Genomic DNA, 18,250 nt, shown 5'->3' with positions numbered 1-18,250 from the left:
ACATGTACGCTTTGTACTGTTGAGATGGCATACATTCATCAGCTTCCATGCGAAATGAAGTTCCTGTAATTATCATGATAGGTTTGCCATGATGTGACTGACAATGTCATTGGGGACACTATAGAAGAGTCATGCACCATTTCCTGTCACCCGCATTACTACAAAAGCACTGTTTTGTGTCAACCGCATGACTTCAAAAGTGAGTGCCGCTAATGTCAGCTAGAATGCTGATAGTGTGGAAAGTTTGGAACAATGAACTGCTGAAGTTTTCATGAACTGCTGAACTTTAGCAACAATGAACGTAGAACTACAGCGGAACTATGGTGCAGAGAGCTATATGATGGGGGGAAAGCATTGCACATTGCTTAAGAAAATCTGAAAAAGGTCTATTTTATATGTGTTACATTGTCTACACCATGGAACCCTACCCACATGCCAAATTTCAGGTTAGTAGCATGTTGGGAAGTATGCTGAACATTTCGAACAGACACACATACATATCCACAAACTTCCATTTTATATATATGGGAATATGGGATACATTACTCACCGTAATCGTATTTCTGGTGCTTGTATCTGCTTAGATTCACATGCTCTGCATAGTCCAACATCTAGTGGAAGTTGCAGAGTATCACAAGATTTGTTTTCAAAACTCAAAAATGGACGTTGACAGGCTGTGTTAATAATACTATCCCTAGTGTGACCTGTACTGTACACATGGTCCTTCACGCGTCGATGTCCCTCAGATTGTTTATTTCTGACATGAGGTTGCATGAAGTGTAGCGGGAGTACAGATGTAATGAAGCAGAAACAGTGATAGCCCAGAAAACATCTGTGTGTCTTCTACTCCAGAAGGGGAGGAAGGGTGGGCACGTTCATCTAAGCAGATAAAAGCACAGAAATACAATTACAGTGATTAATGTATCCCTTCTGGAGCTTGTGGATCTGCTTAGATCACATGTTCTGCATAGATTACCGAGCAGTATCTGGAGAAAGAGGTGGGAAGTGAGAAGGTACAGCAGCAAAGAGATGTTTTCGGACACCTTATCCCACCTGTAAATCTGCTTTAGAGTGTGTGTTAATGCAATAATGCTTTGGGAACGTATGGATGGAACTCAATGTAGCAGCTTTGCAAATGGCGTCTAGAGGGATGTTTGCAATGAAAGCTAGGGTAGCTACTATACCTCTGGTAGATTGAGCCCTTGGTGTGAAAGGTAAGACTTTCCTGGATAGGGAATAGCAGAGCTGTATGCACTTGACAATCCATCTGGAGATGGCGTTCTTTGACATGTGATCACCTTCCCTTCCAGGTGCTATGGAAACAAAGAGTTGGTCTGTTTTCCTTAGAGGTTTAGTTTTGTTCACATAGTACAAGACCACCCTCCGTACATCAAGTGTACGGAGGCTTCTTTCTGCTCAGTTAGATGGATGTGTTCTGAGGACAACCTTGTCCTTGTGTATTATGAAGAAATGGTCTTGTGCGGAAAAATCCTGTAGCTCGCTGACTCATTTTATAGAGATGATGTCTACCAGGAATGCAATCTTGTAAGTCAGATGTTTTAGGCTGGCATTGCACATAGGCTCAAAGGGTGGACCCATGAGCTTGGAGAGCATAGCACTGAGATCCCAACCCTGAGGAGGGTTGGAAATTGAGGTTACAGCCTCTTTATCCCTTCAATGAATGCCTTAATGACTAGAACTTTCCACCAGGACACCTTGTTCTGTGAAGTGGTGTAAGCTGACAGAGCTGCCAGATGCACTTTGATGGAATTAAATACTAGGCCATAATGTAGAATGTTAGCTGGGGAACAATGTTGGGTTTAGTGTTTGTGACATGCACCATATCACAAATCTCTTCCACTTATTGAAATAGCAGTGTCTGGTGTTGAGTTTTTGTGCCTCCTTTAGGATATCCATACACCTTTCTGGAAGATTCAAGTGGCCAAATTCTATGACTTCAGGAGCCAAGCTGCCAAGTTCATAGATTTAGGGTGCGGATGGAGGGATGCTCCCTTGTATGTGTTAGCTTGTTGTATGGGCACGGGAGCTTGATTGGGTCGCACATCGCCAGTTTGAGCAGATGTGGAATCTAAGGTTGTCTGGCAAACATGGGAGCAACCACAATTAGAGTTACCTGTTCCTGGTGCATCTTGTGCACTATTTTGCTCAGGAGCGGTGTCAGGGGATAGGGGGGGTGTTGCCCAAGCACATTTCCCTGACCAGTTTATCCACAGGGCGTTCCCCTTGGACCCTGGTTGGGGAAACCTGGACGCGAAGTCTGGGCATTGTGCGTTTAGGCTTGTGGCAAACAAGTCTAATGGGGGGTGACCCCATTGTGAGAATATTCTGTCTCGAAAGGATATCTCTGTCGAGTTGGCACTCCTGTTCTTCTGGTAGAGGGTATCTGCTTAGAATGTCTGCCAGAGAATTGAGTTCCCCTGGAACATGCTCAGATGTTAGGAAAATATTCTGCTTGAGTGCCCACTTCTGTATTCTTGAGGCTAGCTTGGACAGACTTTGTCTCTTTGCTTGTTTAGGTAGAACATGGCAGTTGTGCTGTCTGTGAGGACCTGCACTGTTTGACCTGCCAGATGTTGCTGAAAGGCTTGAAGAGCCTTGAGGACTGACAATAGTTACAGGAAGTAGATATGTTTCTGTGCTGTAATGCATGTCCATTGGCCATGGGATGTGTGGTGGAAGAAGTGAGCCCCCCCCATCCGGCGAGTGATCCATTTGTAGTGAGGATCGCTTGTGGTGGTGGAACGCGAAAGGGTTTTCCTTCGAGTAGGTTGTCCCTGGACCACCAACAAAGAGCCTGTACCAAGGTTAGCGAAACAACCACTAGATCATCCCCTGACAGCTTGCCTGAGTCCATTGTTTTGCTAACCATTCCTGCATTGGACACATGCGCAAGTGAATGCATGAGGCCCTCATCCCGAGCAAGTACATTGCTTTGCGTACAGTTATTTGGCGACCGACTTTGTAGTGAGGTACTCGCAGCAGCATGTTTTGTACTCTCTCGTTTTAGGGGAAATTCAGTTCCTCTTTTGTCTTTAGAATAGCCCATAGAAATTGTTTTATTTGTCTAGGGACTTAGCTTGATATCTTTTTGTTGATGGAAAAGCCCAGATTGAAAAGAAGGTCTATTGTCTTTTGAGTATTTTGTTGGCAAATTTGAGGAGATTCCCTGTTAATTAGTCATCCACATAAGGGTATACTGGGATGGACTTTCTGCGCAGGTGTGCTTCCACCACCACCAGTACCTTGGTGAATACTCTTGGTGCTGAGGCAATGCCGAAGGGGAGTACCTTGAACTGGTAGTGAACTCCCACTATCTTGAAGCACAGATATTTTCTGTGCGCAGGGAGCATTGAAATATGAAAATATGCATCTTTCATATGCAATGTTGCCATGTAATCCCCATTCGTTTTAGGAGTGGAATCTCCCCCTCAAGCGGGGTCATGCGAAACCTTTGGGGTTTGACATATTTGTTCACAGGCCGCAGAACTAGTACTGGGCGCATGGAAAGGTCATTCTTTGGCACAGTACGTTGAATAAATACCCTTGTTTACCTGATTTGCTGGAACGATCTATATGCGTCCTTTTCCAGCAGTGCCTTTACTTCTTCCAACAGTATTTGTTTTTCTTCTGTTGTCATTTTCCTTTGTCTCGGCGGGTGGTAGGGTGGTTTTTGTAACAGCTCAATTCCCACCTGTCACGGTGGACAACACCCACTTATCTGACGTTATCCCCTCCCATGCGTGGGAGAAGTGTGAAATTCTGCCTCCTACTGGAGTGGCATGGGAGGGGACCTGAAGCGGGGCATCATTATTTGGGAGAGGTGGAGCCTCTCCCAGGTAAGGTTCTTCCCTTCTATTTCCTCATTTAAAATTGGGAGCAGAACCTTGACCTTGCGATTGGCCCCAAGACAAGGACTGTTCACCTTGAGTGTAGCCCATGGAATGTTGAGCACCCTGAACCCAAAACCTTCTAGAGTTTGAGGAACCCCGTTGAACATAGGGCTTGTTTGTCAATTGGCCAAGGGATTTGAGCGTCGTATTCGTCCTTAGCACTCTTAAGGGCGTCTTCAACGACCTTCCTTTGCACAACACTATTATACTGGCAAGAAAGTGAGGATAACTAGTTGTCTCAGCTCATTACTGTTGCAACAACATGAAGAACCAGACGTTATTATCCAAGCCTTCATGCTCTGTACACTTATCATGCCTCTCCCCAGTAACTACTGCTATTCCATAGGTCTGTGCCATGTCTATGTTAATGTGCCCCCTTCCATTTACTGCCTCCCACTTAAACATGCTCATCAATCGGCCTCGGCTTTCTTTCAACCTCTTTAATGGTTCAGACACAAGAATTAAGATTGCTCAAAAGCCTTTAAAAATGTTACATTATGACAGTTTCATAATTGGATACCTTACTTTTATTGTTTCAAAATATTAAGCTATAAGTCAACCAGGACAGCATAGTCAAATACTTGCAAGAGAATAGTCACACCTTTTCTCCAGAGTCACTCATATTATGAGAGTAAAATATAGGATGTAAGCATAGGAGGGGTCGACCAGTTGAACACTGCCATATGCTGTTCGCTTGGGGAATTTCAATTCTATCACAGAGCTTCACTGTGAAGTAGTAGATGTGATTACACACTGAGCCACAATACGAGTTAGGCAGTAATTCTGCGATAAATTAGTGGAAAATGAATTAGTGTTACCGCCACTTGATCAGGAAGAATTTCAGCCTGATTACAAGTGGTGGTGGTGTAATTCCCCATTCATTGGATGTAATGGGGCTTTCTTTGTGGAATTACCGTGGCAGAATTCTGCCAAATCTGCTGATTTTTTGGCGTTGAGTGGGAAGATTTTGCTCCAGGGTTTTGCTGGAGATAAAACCTCCATTGAAAGCTGAAAGTCATAATTTGGCATAGTAGTAAAATTGGGGATAACTCAGTTACTGACAATTTTATCACTTACCACCCAAATCGTAATTAGGCCCGCTGTCCTGTGATGGACTTAAAACTCCCCAACGATTTACACTGCAGAGACATCATTGTTACACTCGCTATCTCTGTGAGAACGTTCACACACCATTCCTCTGGGGACTTCAGTGTAATCACACATTATTCCTGTGGGGCGGGGACTTCAATTTGATGACATACCATTGCTGTGCGGACCTCAATTTGATGACACACCACTACTGTGGGGACTTCAAAATCATCACACACTATCCCTCCGGGTACTTCATACCATCCCACACCATGCCGGTGGCAGCTTGAGTATAAACTAGCATTAGCCTTCTGTTGAATTTAGTATCATCCCACACAAGCAAGATAAGACATTTCAATATATTCTCAATTTATTTTTCAATGTTGCGAGGATACCTTCAGTATAATCATACACCTTCTGTATCATCACAATCTATTCCTCATCAGACTTTAACATCGTGAACGCTACAAAACATTTTGAAATGTCAATGTAACAGCACACCTCCTCACACACACTGAATAAAGAAGCAGCCCAATTCACAAAGGGCATCGGAATTAACGCATCTTAAATGTGCTCATTCAGATGCTCTTTTTGTACCCCTTTCTGAATTCACATGCTTTTAAATGCCCTGAAACAAAGGCGTTCCCACTGTGCCATTTGAAACAGGTGCAGGTGGAGGCAATAATCATGTAGGGTAATTTCGTACCCTGTCATAATTTTTCTTTAGAAGTGTGACAATTGCGGGTTAAACCGCTGCATTCACACTAGCATTTCAGCCCCTGAAACTGGGATGAACTGCTTTTCTGTGTCTTTTCATTGTGAGAAACCAAAGGGTGTCTCACTTTCTAAACCCTGTGGGTCTCTTGCTCAGGTGGCCAGATCACAGACATCACCTTTGGGTCCAGACACTGGGGGTGCAGGAGGATCACCTGGGTGAGGGGTCCTCAGGGAGTGGGGGTGAGACATCTGACGGGGATAAGCGGTATCCCACTTTTTCCTTTACCACTACCCAATCCTATGTCATAGGATATGCCCACCTCCCATGTGATAAACCTGATGGTGTCTCACCCTCTAGTCCCCAGAGATCTGTCACCCAAGTGACCAGGACATTGCCATGGCTATTGAATCCAGTGCCTGGGGGTGGACCATTGGGGGAGGATCACCTCGATGAGGGATGTTCAGAGAGTGGAAGTGGGACATGTTAAGTATGAACATCCGGACAACCGCAAGTTAAAGGAACTGCTTATTTTAAGTTATATTTATAATGAAAGGGCCTCCAGCTGCATAACACTACAACCAGGCACACAGGAAAGCAGCAACAGATTCACTTGGAATGCCAACAAAAGTAAACAGCAGCATCATAGCCAAATGGAATGTTCTCTTACAGTATGACATACCTCCATTCCAGGCTACATTGAATAGGCAGGGCTGTATTCTTTCCATGGCAATACTTGCTTTCCATTGTTATTGAACACAACATTTATCTTGCTTATATTTCTATATCTTGAACCTACATCTTAATTGACATATATATATGCCTCATAAAAGCTACACCATAACACATCTCCCTCCTTTATTTTATTCCAAAAACATCATCCACCCCTTTTCACAAAAGCAACACGATTCAAGTTCCACACTTGTCCTCCCACTACCCGAATCGCTCCACGCAGCACAGCAATTCCCTTTACAGGACCGGAATATAGTGCTTCTCCTTTCTTCTTCAACACCCCTTTCTTTATCCTCACCATGTCTCCACATTCAATTCTCAGTTTTCTTCCCTCTCCTTGCATTCTCACGCGCTCTCCATTCCTTCTTTTTCTTTTTCAAATCTTTGCTGCTCACACCATCTACCACATAATCACTTTCTCTTCTTCTTCCCAACCATGGAGGACTGACCACCGTGTTTGGTTTACGTCCTCTCATTAACTTGAAAGGGGTTATTCCCGTAAATGAATGAAGTGACATGCGCAGACCAAAAATCCTGTCCTGGATTGCAACTTTTCTATCACATCCTGTTTCAGTTGCCATCCTAATTCTTTCCATGATACATCTATTCATTCTTTCTACACACCCATTCGTCTCCGGGTGATATAACGCAGTCCTCTTGTGTTTGATTCCAGCCTCTTTGACATATTTTGCAAAACATCCACCAACAAATTGAGGACCATTGTCAGTCAGAATGCTTTCAGGGACACCTTCCCTAGCAAATATCTGTTGTAACTCCTTTACTAAGGCCTCTCCGGTGGTCTCCCTTACTATACTAAACTCACACCAGCGCGAAAATAGATCAACTAGAACAAAGATAAATTTTCCTCTTCCATACCCTCAATCAACTGGGCCCAGGATATCCACTGTCACATCTCTCCAAACTCCACCTGGTACTTCTACCTCTACCAGGGGTTGTTGTCTAGCCACTTCTCCTTTTCCAATCTTAGTACATATAGAAAGAAGACTGGCTGAGTGTCCTATGTCCCTATCAAATCCAGGCCACCAATACTTGTTACGTAAAACACTTTTTGTTCTGCTAATGCCAATGTGTCCTACATGAGCTAAATCAGTAATTCTGTTTCGTAACATTCTGGGAACCACAGCACGCTCCCATCTGAATAAAATACCACCTACCACACTTAGTTCATTCCTGACCTCCCAAAATGGGACGGTATCTTCTTTCAATTCTGTTTTCTTGGGCCAATCACCCAAATCCACATATGTAAAAACCAACTTTAAACACTCGTCCTTGTCCATTTCCTCCAACCATTCTTCCTTGAACACTATGCCCTCAGTATTAATGAAAACCATTTCCATTTCCACATTCTCACCATATGAATCATTTTCATTCTCTTGTTTCCTTAACCTTGACAAACTATCTGCTAGTATGTTTTCTTTACCCGGAATTACTTTAACCACAAAACTGTGACATTGCATACGGGTAATCCATCCGGCAACCCTCCTGGACACCTTATCTAGGCCTTTATTCTCTAAAATTTCTTTAAGTGGTTTATGATCAGTGCACAACATAAAACATGTTCCCCATATAAAATTTCTGAATTTCTCCATGGCCCAATAACAGGCTAAAGCCTCTTTTTCAAGGACAGAATACATAAATTCAGCTCCTCTTAATCCTCGAGATGCATGTGCTATAATCTCTTCCTTTCCCTTATCATCCACTTGAGACAACACTGCACCAATCCACATTTCGGATGCATCAACAGTGACTTTACTCTGGCGGTACGTATCAAACTGTTCTAATGGTTGTGCTAAATCTATTTCCTTCTTCAATCTGACAAATTCACTCTCACATTTGGACGACCAGACAAACTCACTTCCTTTCTTCAGCAGTTTTCTCAATTCAGTCACCTTACTAGCATAGTTGTGTACAAACTTCTGATAAAATTCAGTCATCCCTAGGAATGATCTCAATTGTGCTTTGTCCTCTGGGCTTCTGATATCTTTTATGGCACTTACCAAACTCTCTTTTGGCTTTAAACCATCTGCCGATATTTCATGGCCTAAATATTCAACTTTAGAAACACCAAATTTACATTTTCCTTCCCTTAACACTATGCCATTCTTTTCAAATATCTCCAAAACTCTATGGAGTGTGTTATTGTGTTCCGCTTCACACAAATCAACACATCATCCTGAAAACAATATACACCTCTGATTTTTCCAACCAATCTGTCCATGACCTTTTGAAAAACTGCAGCAGCAGATACAAGTCCAAAAGGCATGCGTTTGAACTGGAAAACTCCCTCATGAGTGACAAATGCTGTGAGCTTTCTGCATCGTTCTTCCAATTCTACTTGATGGTAAGCGGAAGCCATGTCTAATTTTGAGAATACCTTTCCTTGCCCAATTCTCGAAAGCATCTCTGACAGATTAGGTAGAGGATGGCGATCTACCAACACACACTTATTGAGTTGACGTACGTCCACACACAAGCGGAGCTCACCTGAGCTCTTCTTAACTACCACTAGTGGAGAAGTCCAGTCTACCCCTCCTGTTCTTTCAATAACATATAGTATCAACAATTTCGCCAGCTCCTCTTTAACTCCTTCTCTAATTGCCAAAGGTACTGGCCTCAATTTTGCAACCACAGGGATACTCCCTTTCCTTAACAAGATTTGATGCTGTATACCTTTAATCTTTCCAATGCCCTCTTTAAATACTTTGGGGTGTTTACTGATGATTGATTCATTCACTTGCAACACTTGTTCAGGACTATTGGGATCTAACTTGATCTTCAATTTCTTTTGTTCCCTCCACCACAGTAGAGTAAGACCTCTTTTGGTTACATACATGTTCCCTTCACATTCCCTGTCTTTAAATTGAAAGTGATTCTTACTATACCCCAAGAGATCAATGGGGTCCTGATTGTAGCCACCAGGCCCAATATCAGGTTTAAAAAGTCCTCGTACATCCCCTTTCACTACTCTTTCAAACACTTCCTTGGACAAGAGTGTTATTTTTGATCCTGAATCTGCCATCATCCATACTTCTTTACCATCCACTTTAACATTTGCATAAGGGCGCTCACATTCATCATCTTCATTATCCACATCATCAACTGCATTAATGGTATCAGCGATGGTGTTAACAATAACATTTTCCACTGGAAGTTCATTCTCATCATCAGAAGACTTCTGTCCCTCATCCTCAGTAACATATAGGACTTTTTCTTGAGTGTGTTGATCCAAAATGGAATGTTCTCTTACAGTATGACATACCTCCATTCCAGGCTACATTGAATAGATAGGGCTGTATTCTTTCCATGGTAATACTTGCTTTCCATTGTTATTGAACATAACATTTAACTTGCATATATTTCTATATCTTGAACCTACATCTTAATTGACATATATATATATATATATATATATATATATATATATATATATATATATATATATATATATATATATATATATATATATATATATATATATGCCTCATAAAAGCTACACCATAACAGGACACCCAAAGGGTGAGACATGGTATGCCTTCCTTATACCTTTTCCCCATCCTACTACGTAGGATACTTAGAAGCTCTACCCCCCTTTACAACACAAACACTTTCTTACACTGTGACAAACAACGGACTAAAACCAGACCCGTTTAACTGACATGTCCCAACACAATGGTCAGGCAGAGTCAGGCCATTGCCACTAATCACACACACCTGACTGCCCCTTCCCTTCCCCACAGGGATAAAAGACAGAGCACAAGAACATACTTTGGAGCAAGGCAGAACGCACAAGGACGCAGCTATTCCCGACTGGCAGTTCAAACGGAGAAGAAAGGCGGCGAGACCTGAAAGGAGGACGAGGAAGGACTTGCCCATGTCCTTTTCAACTTAGCCATGCAAAACCTCTGAAAGGACAATCATAAGACTGGGAAGTCCAGCTGGAGTGTGGTGACAGGTGTCAATGGCACACAAGACCCTCCCGCGTTGATAGCGAAAGCGGGGAGCAGCGCAGGCTACCGTGGTGCTGTCCTTGACTCCCGAAATCAGAAACTGAAGCAAATTCAGAGAAGCCGGTGAGTCAAACAAAAGTAATAATAAACCAAACTGTGCGGGGCCCAAGCAGCAACACTGTGTGAACAAAGAACTTGTGTTTATGAACTTTAGAGAAAACCCAGTAAAGATCCAGATACAGAGTGGTCCGGCGCTATGTGGGCGCCCATTCGAAGGACTCTGGCTGGGACCTTTTTGTGTTGAAACTACAAATACCAAGAGGCATTGGGAAAGGCTGGCGTGAGGTGTCAAGCTGGTCATACAAGGGTTAAGCAAAACCCCTTGTACACTCGAAAGTCATTGACACGTGGAGAAGGCAAGTGAATTGTGTTAATAGAATTGTGTTTGAATGGGTATGTGAACCCGACGGAGGAGGGATTCCAGGAGAAAACTGAGGGAAGTAAATCCTGCATTGTGATAAAGCAAAGTGAACTGTGATATTGGCAAACGTGAACCCGGCTGAAGGATGCCTGCGAATTGGGGTAAACAGTGCTACCCCGTGAACATTGTGTTGACAAGAGTGAACTTGTCCACAGTGAATGACTGTTTAAAAATACATTGAGATTCTTGAATGTTATGTTTGAATGAAAGGCCGTAGTGAACTCGAAGGAGAGAGGCTAACACAAAGAGAGATCGAAGCATGGTTGAGGGAGATCCAAAGGCGAAGAGTAATCACCCAACGTGAAGATTTACTAAAATAGCTTTTGTTTTTGTTGTTTATGGCTCATCGGGTCCTCTGAGGCAAGAGACTGTGTGAAAGAGACTTGCCCACAGAAGGCTCTAATAATTTGGAAACAAACGTTAAGCTCATGCTGGAGAAGCCCAGCAGTGTGCTGTGCTGAAGAGTCCCGCCTTGTCCAGTGCTAAAAAAGTGGGGAAGGGAGACTCCGGCTATACCATCCTGACTTATCATTTTGAGAACAATTTCTTTTCTTGTGAACACTGTCCCACACTCTTTTGTAGCAGAGCGGTAAGGATTGGAAATAGTTTTTATTTTTTAGCATAGGCCCTTTTTCTTTGATTAAGACACCACTAGGATAGTATTATTATTATTTGATGGTCGTAGCTTGCTCCCATCTTAGATTTAGGTTTAGATTAGGTGTTTATCTCACCCATTTGTACAGTTTAATAAACACCCTTGAACTGTGATCACTTGTGTCTGTCTTATCTTGATACCATGCCTTCCCCCTACACCCAACCCACCCCCCCCATTTCCTACATGAACACTGAGCCGAGGTAGAGGAGAGCTAAGAGCAAATATGCCTATACATTGCATTGGACATGTCGCACTAATACTGTCAGGCAATGTCAGCCACTTGACCGTGATTGCCTGAGGCCTATTAACACTCCCCACACGGTTAAAAAATAGATCTGTAATGGCAAGAATCCCACATTTGCAAATTAGGAAATGCCTCATCATTTGATGAGTACCTTTCTGAGTGGAAGATGGTTAAACAAAAAGCTATATGTTGTGGCTGAACTTTTGAGCAAAGGAGCATAAAGATAACAAAGCTAGCAATAGCTGGCAAATGACGTGAAAACGTATGCATTAGATACCAATACCTGGCCAATGCTGTAAGCTTATCGATTCTCTTTACGTTATAGCACATCCTCAAATATACTGTGAGTTCTGAGTAATGTCATGGAAATACCATGCGTATGTGATGGCTCATCATAAAGCATTGGAATGGAAACAAACCCTTTTTTTTAAAACTCTATTATATTGATCATCAGTAGTCAACTGCCATGTGAGAGTTGTTTCTAGTCCATTACCAAGTATGAAACAGTTGTCTTCTTTCACACACAGTTCTTCTGTGAATGTTGTGGGTTGATTTCTTCAGTTCACACACTTTGGCTTGTGGCTCGGTTCACACATTCAACTTTACATTGTTTTGTGGACACATTGTTACATGTACTATGGTTCTCAGAATTCAGTGTCATGCCTCTCTTTCTCTCACAATGTCTACCTCTACAGTCCGCTGTTTCGCACAGTCTCTTCTCTAGGTGGACGCAAACACCTGCACAGGCCTTATTGGTACTGATGCCGGTGTGTATGAATGATGGCAAGAAAACATTGCTCAACATTTCTGGGAACCATATCTACAGACCATTAATATTGCCACTAATAGAGAAAAGAATCAGTCTCTAAGTCAATCTGCCAAGCTCATTTTACCACAGTTGGCCACTGAGCACAAACATATTCTGTGCATTCTGTTGGATTGTTCAAAGAGACGTTTTCTGCATGATAGAATAGCTGTTGTACTGACAATAAATGTATTGGTTATTAAGAGATCGTGTTGCACTTTGCATGCCCACTTTTAAAGCATTCTCAGTAAATTAGCACTCTCTAGAAAATGGGTGGCAAATCAGGTAGCACAGTTGAAACCACTAATCCATGCCCTTGTTCCACACTTCCGTCCTGTGCTGCGTCTCGGGTACTTTGCCTTCCTGCCATCCCTGACTCTGCTCTGCCTCTCAGATCACCTCTCCGGTCCTGCCCACTGCACCTGTGGGCTGTGCAGCCCACTGCTTCCCCACCAACTAGCTAGTTGTCTGATTGGCTCACAACTCGCCCCCACCTGAAGTACACTGCCAATGAAAAATAGAAATGGAAGATTGGCTTTTTACTTTAAAGTACTGTAGTTGGTCTTTACCCACACATCAAGAGTGCTTCACTTTTTATTTTTAATCACTGTTAGCACCTGAGGGCTTATCCCTGGAATGCTAATAGTAATAATACACACCTTGGCAAGCTGCATCAGCAATTATTGGCACCGACTTCTCTCAGGCCTATAACTTGGACCCCAAGTTCTTACTGGTCAATCCATCCTGTCCCCGTGGGTAGCATTACTTAAATGTACATTTACTTTTGTTCAGAAGATGGAACTAGGTATTTAGTGCACAGAACCTTTGATTTTGCGAGAACTGGGGTGGGTCTTTTCCAGAAACTGGTACAGAGGCAAGATGTAAGACGTGCAGCAGAACAAGAACCAGATCCTGATGGATGCCATACCACCTGCAGTCCATCGTGGATGAAGAAAACTGGCTATGGGTAAGCACTACTGCCTAGGAGTGCTAATGTTAATTGGGAGTGCCTGCTCCATTCCAAGATGGCCACCTGATTTAACTCAGCCTTGCCTGTGTTGCCTTGAACACCCGACCTCCCTCTGCATGCCCTGGGTTGGCTCCCGTCGATACAAAATGCCCCTATTACTGGGCGCCGGCAGGCGACGCCAGCCCACATGCAAGGGCCACTTTTAAGGCCATCAATCTCTGTCTGGCTCTGTCTGGCTCTGTCCGGCATTGGATGGCGTCCAATTAATATTATAACATACTCATGAAACGTTACCCCTATAACTACCCAATCATCATCAACAGTCCTCTACATAAAACAGAAGCCCCATCATTCTCCACCAGTAACTGCACTCGCCAAGTAAGTCTCTGCTCACCCTGCTAAATATTGTCTTTACTAAATGGCACCAGGATTCCAAAGACTCCCACCCTCTGCCTGACGAGGTGTGGCTCTTTCTTTCAGACCGCTTATAGCCGCTCTACACTCAGACCTACTTCAACTGCTGTATTTCGCATCTCGCAGACACCCCGATCTGCATATGGTCCTAACAAGCTTCTTGTTGTCATTCACAATGATTTTGTGCTGCTCATCTTCCCTGTTTCATCGGGTGCTAATCCCGCTCCAGTAGTCAGTGCATATCCAATTATGCCTCCTCAACCATTGCGGTCATCCATATCTGCCCCGCAATTGACTTAGTGACCTTTGCTTCTAGCCCTTTGTCCCGCTCTCGGAGCGTTGCTCATTACTTGCTATTATTGACCTACTCGGTCTTGTCCCTGCTTATTTGACGAAGCCCACCGCACCATGAGGAACGACTTTTGCAATGCGATGAACCCACCTGACTTTCCTTGCTTACTTGATGAAGCCCTCCGCAACATGAGTCACGGCTTCCTGCAATGTAACGGACCTTGTCTGATTTGTCCCTGTCTAGTTGATGAAGCCCCTTGTACCATGAGGCGCAGCTTTTGCAATGTGATGAACCCACTTGACTTTCCCTGTTGTATTTGTTGAAGCCCCCTGTAACATGAGGCGCAGTGTCTTGCAATATAATGAACCCACCTGACTTTTCCCTGTTTACTTGATAAAGTCCCCGCAACATGTGGCGCAGCTAGCTTCTGGCAATGTGATGGACCTTACCTAATTTGTCCCTCTCTAGTTGATGAAGCCCCCCGTACCATGAGGAGCAACTTTTACAATGCTTCAACCTAATACCTGCCACTTAACTTGGTTGTCCACTGCAATATCAGGATGTATCCCATGTAACTAACTTCTCAATCTCTTGTCAACCTGCCAGTAACCATGTTGTACCTAACTGACTACCCAAATAACACAGTCAGGTACTGTCTGTAACCCATTACCTGTGCAAACAACCATTGTAACCAATCCACTTAAGCAAAAGCGCCCTAGATGTCTCTGGGTTATGTGCGCTATATAAATGACAAAATAAATAAATAAGCATTACCAGCCTAAGTCAAGAGTCATAGTGAAAGCATACATACTATATTAGCATTTGCAGGAACAACAGCAGCAGTGCCCTAAATCAGTTCAGAGAAACAACAGCACGCACATATACAGGAATGATGAGAGGAGCAGAGGGTCAAGCTAGCAAGGATGGCGTAGTACTACAAAAAAGTAAACAGAGGCGAGATGCTGTCTTGCAAATGGTCACGTAAAAAGGTAATGGTAACTACATAAGGATTTTGTCCATCATGCTCAGGCATTGTAAGGAACACAGTACTTAAAAACGGGACAGTCCTGCTAAATATGGGACGGCCCACCACCCTAGGCAGAGTCCCAGACACAGATGGATGAGAAACGTTACGTGCCACTCTGGCTGTTTCATCTTCTGTGAGATGGCTCTTAAGAGTCAGAGAATGCCCAGCATGGTGCGCAGCTTACACTGTGCCAAGTAAACCAAAAAGGATGATTGAACATACCTCTCTCAACTCGCCCTCATTTGGAATATTTCCCTATTGGGCTCATTTTCACCCTCATCGCAAGCCCCTAGTCATAGAGTTCAGTGTCTACGAACTCCCAGCAAACATTCCCCATCCTTCAAAAAACAGTTTACCCCTTTGATTTCAATGGGTTCACTCTCCAAAAACAACTGCGATCACCCGTCAACAACATCAGGACAAGAGGCCTCATGATCAGCTGCTTCTCAAACGGAAAGCAATATCATGCTTAATAATAAGAAAAACTGCAGGTGCGTTTGTCCTTTTTTTCGCAACATTTTTAGATGTACTGCTTGATTGCCCTGTAAATGTTGCTATAATACAACTATTCGTTTTTTAAGATGTCATAAACAGCAATCCTTTTTGGACAGGCACCCTGCTCTAAATTAAACAGTTTTTTTGATTTAGCATATGGGAGAGGGGACATAAATTCACCACTGTGTACGACTTTTAAATAATGTACTGTTTGTTTGGGGATTCATACAGTAAACACCAATTGTTTGTTTCTAGATTCACATTTACCCACTTACTGTGCTTGACTGCTTAATAGTGAGGAGTTGTGGGCTGGGTGATGCGGCTGAGATTCATGCAAAGCAGTCACTTGCAAAGCCTTTGTTATGTAGAACTTGACGGCTAAGATTAACACCTCTCTGCCTGGTATCCATGGCGATGGGAGTTCCTCTGCAAAGAAGAAGGTGTGCCTGGCACACAGGTCAAGGACAGGAAGGGGGAAGGGGCACACCGAGTGTAATTCTCAGCTCTCAGGTTAGGCACTTTGCTACTTCAGAAAATATATGTTAAAGTCTGTTAATTTACAAGGCCACGTTTTTGGGGCAATGGTCTATTTTTTAAACCTACACCTAAGCCCGAGTACATTTCTGAATGATTTTTAAGCAGGGACCCTAAAAAGCACATGCTTCAGGGAAACGGCTTTAGGATACTAGGTTGAAGCAGTGTACATAGAAGGGCCCTTAAAAGCCATTTGATTCTTGCTTGTCAGAACAAAAATGCAAAAACAAAATACTCAAAGCATTTTTCTATGCATTGTGTCATCAGGAAGGATAATGTTTCAGCGAAAAGTAGCGATACATTGGTAGTGCAATGTTCATGTGTACTCTTAGCGCTGGAATGTAGTGCTGCTGTAAGTATGGAATAGCAGCAGTCGCATAGTGATCTGTACGGCTGAACATTAGAAAAAAACAGGATGCACATCACCAGGACTGACATGGTTTATGGAGTTCAAGCAATGGAATAAACAAGGGTGCTGTGGTCCAGACAAGGCTGTGTTTACAACATGGAACAAGGTTATGCTCAATCAGTCAAGTGCTCGTTTTAGGCAATAGTGTACAACCTGAAATCACAGATACGATTCCTGCATGGGTGACACAGACTTTTATCCATTTGCTGTGAATACATGAATTATCTTTAGATCGGGTTACAATAACAGCTCATATTACGTAGTATAGAAATACAACACATCAGAATGAAATCAGTACAGAAGTAACGGTGAAGGATGCACATGAGAAATGTTCTTAGGCAGAGCTGCGGGCACCAAGGAATAAAGTAAACGGTTTGGACAGACTTTAGAACTGCGGTACACTAGCTGAACTGTCTGTGAATCCCACAACTCAGTGTTTAGAATCAAACAAATGTATGCTGGACTTTTGAGGGGTGGGATTAGGGAGGTATGCGGTGAGGCAGGAGACTAGTACCAGGGATGTCATGGTGACAGGTAGATGTTAGTCAACCTTGGTGAAATGCATTTCAGGCAGTCATCATATCACAACCACATTAGTTCTGTTTTAAGTTTTTTTTAGCTTTCATGGGACAACACTTTTCAGAAGGCCTGATATTTTCTTTTTGTCATAGTACCTGCATTTCTAATAGGGGTTTATAATAAAGTGTTGTATTGTTGATAGCACTTCTCCATAGCCATGCCATACTTTAAAGGAACAGCACAAGGACTTATCATCAGATCCTCTGTACTTTTAGGTGGCTCTACCAGCATTTTTCAGAAGGGCTGAATTACATTTGAATGGCCAGTACTAGGTGTGATGCTGGAAATGCATCAGAGGGACAGGGCCTCTGAATCCTTGTCCTTTACTGCTTTTTATCGTGTGTTCTGTCATGTTTTCTGCCCAGGAGTCCATGTGGGACTCCTGGCAGTGCAGCTCTCTCTTTTGGTTTGGTGAACAGACCCCTGGGATACCCTTATGGCACCCATGGGTAGGGGTACAACCCTGTACCCCTAGTGTATGTTTTTGGGCACCTGTGGGTGGCCCACAGAGCAGGGTATGGGCTGGTGGCAGCTCCATGCTGAATTTGACAGGTGTTCTGGGTGTCCTCCATTTTGGGATACCCAGGCCCTGCCATTGGGATCAGTTGATTCCTGATAGGAAACAAGATGGCCCCTGTGGCCTCTTGCTCTCTATTGCCTGTTACCTTGTTTTCCCAAAGTCCTGGGAAGCCCTGTCCCTTCCCCCTGACTGGCTGTTGGGTGGAAGTTCCATATATGGTGTTGTTGTGAAGGCCCAGCTAGACTGACTGGAGCCTTCCCAGTGACTGTATGTTGTGGGTACCTCCTGTGGGTGGGACCTGGGTGAATGGAGTGTGTGACCAATATACACTCCTTGTTGTGGTTGTCTGGTTTCTGGCATGAGAGACAAAGACTGAGACAGCCCTGCCCGAAACTGGCCTGAATGCAGTG

The sequence above is a fragment of the Ambystoma mexicanum genome, chromosome 1q (genome assembly GCF_040938575.1).
Source record: "Ambystoma mexicanum isolate Mex_15411 chromosome 1q, UKY_AmexF1_1, whole genome shotgun sequence".
Classification (NCBI taxonomy): Eukaryota; Metazoa; Chordata; class Amphibia; order Caudata; family Ambystomatidae; genus Ambystoma; species Ambystoma mexicanum.
Note: the sequence above shows the minus strand (reverse complement) of the source record.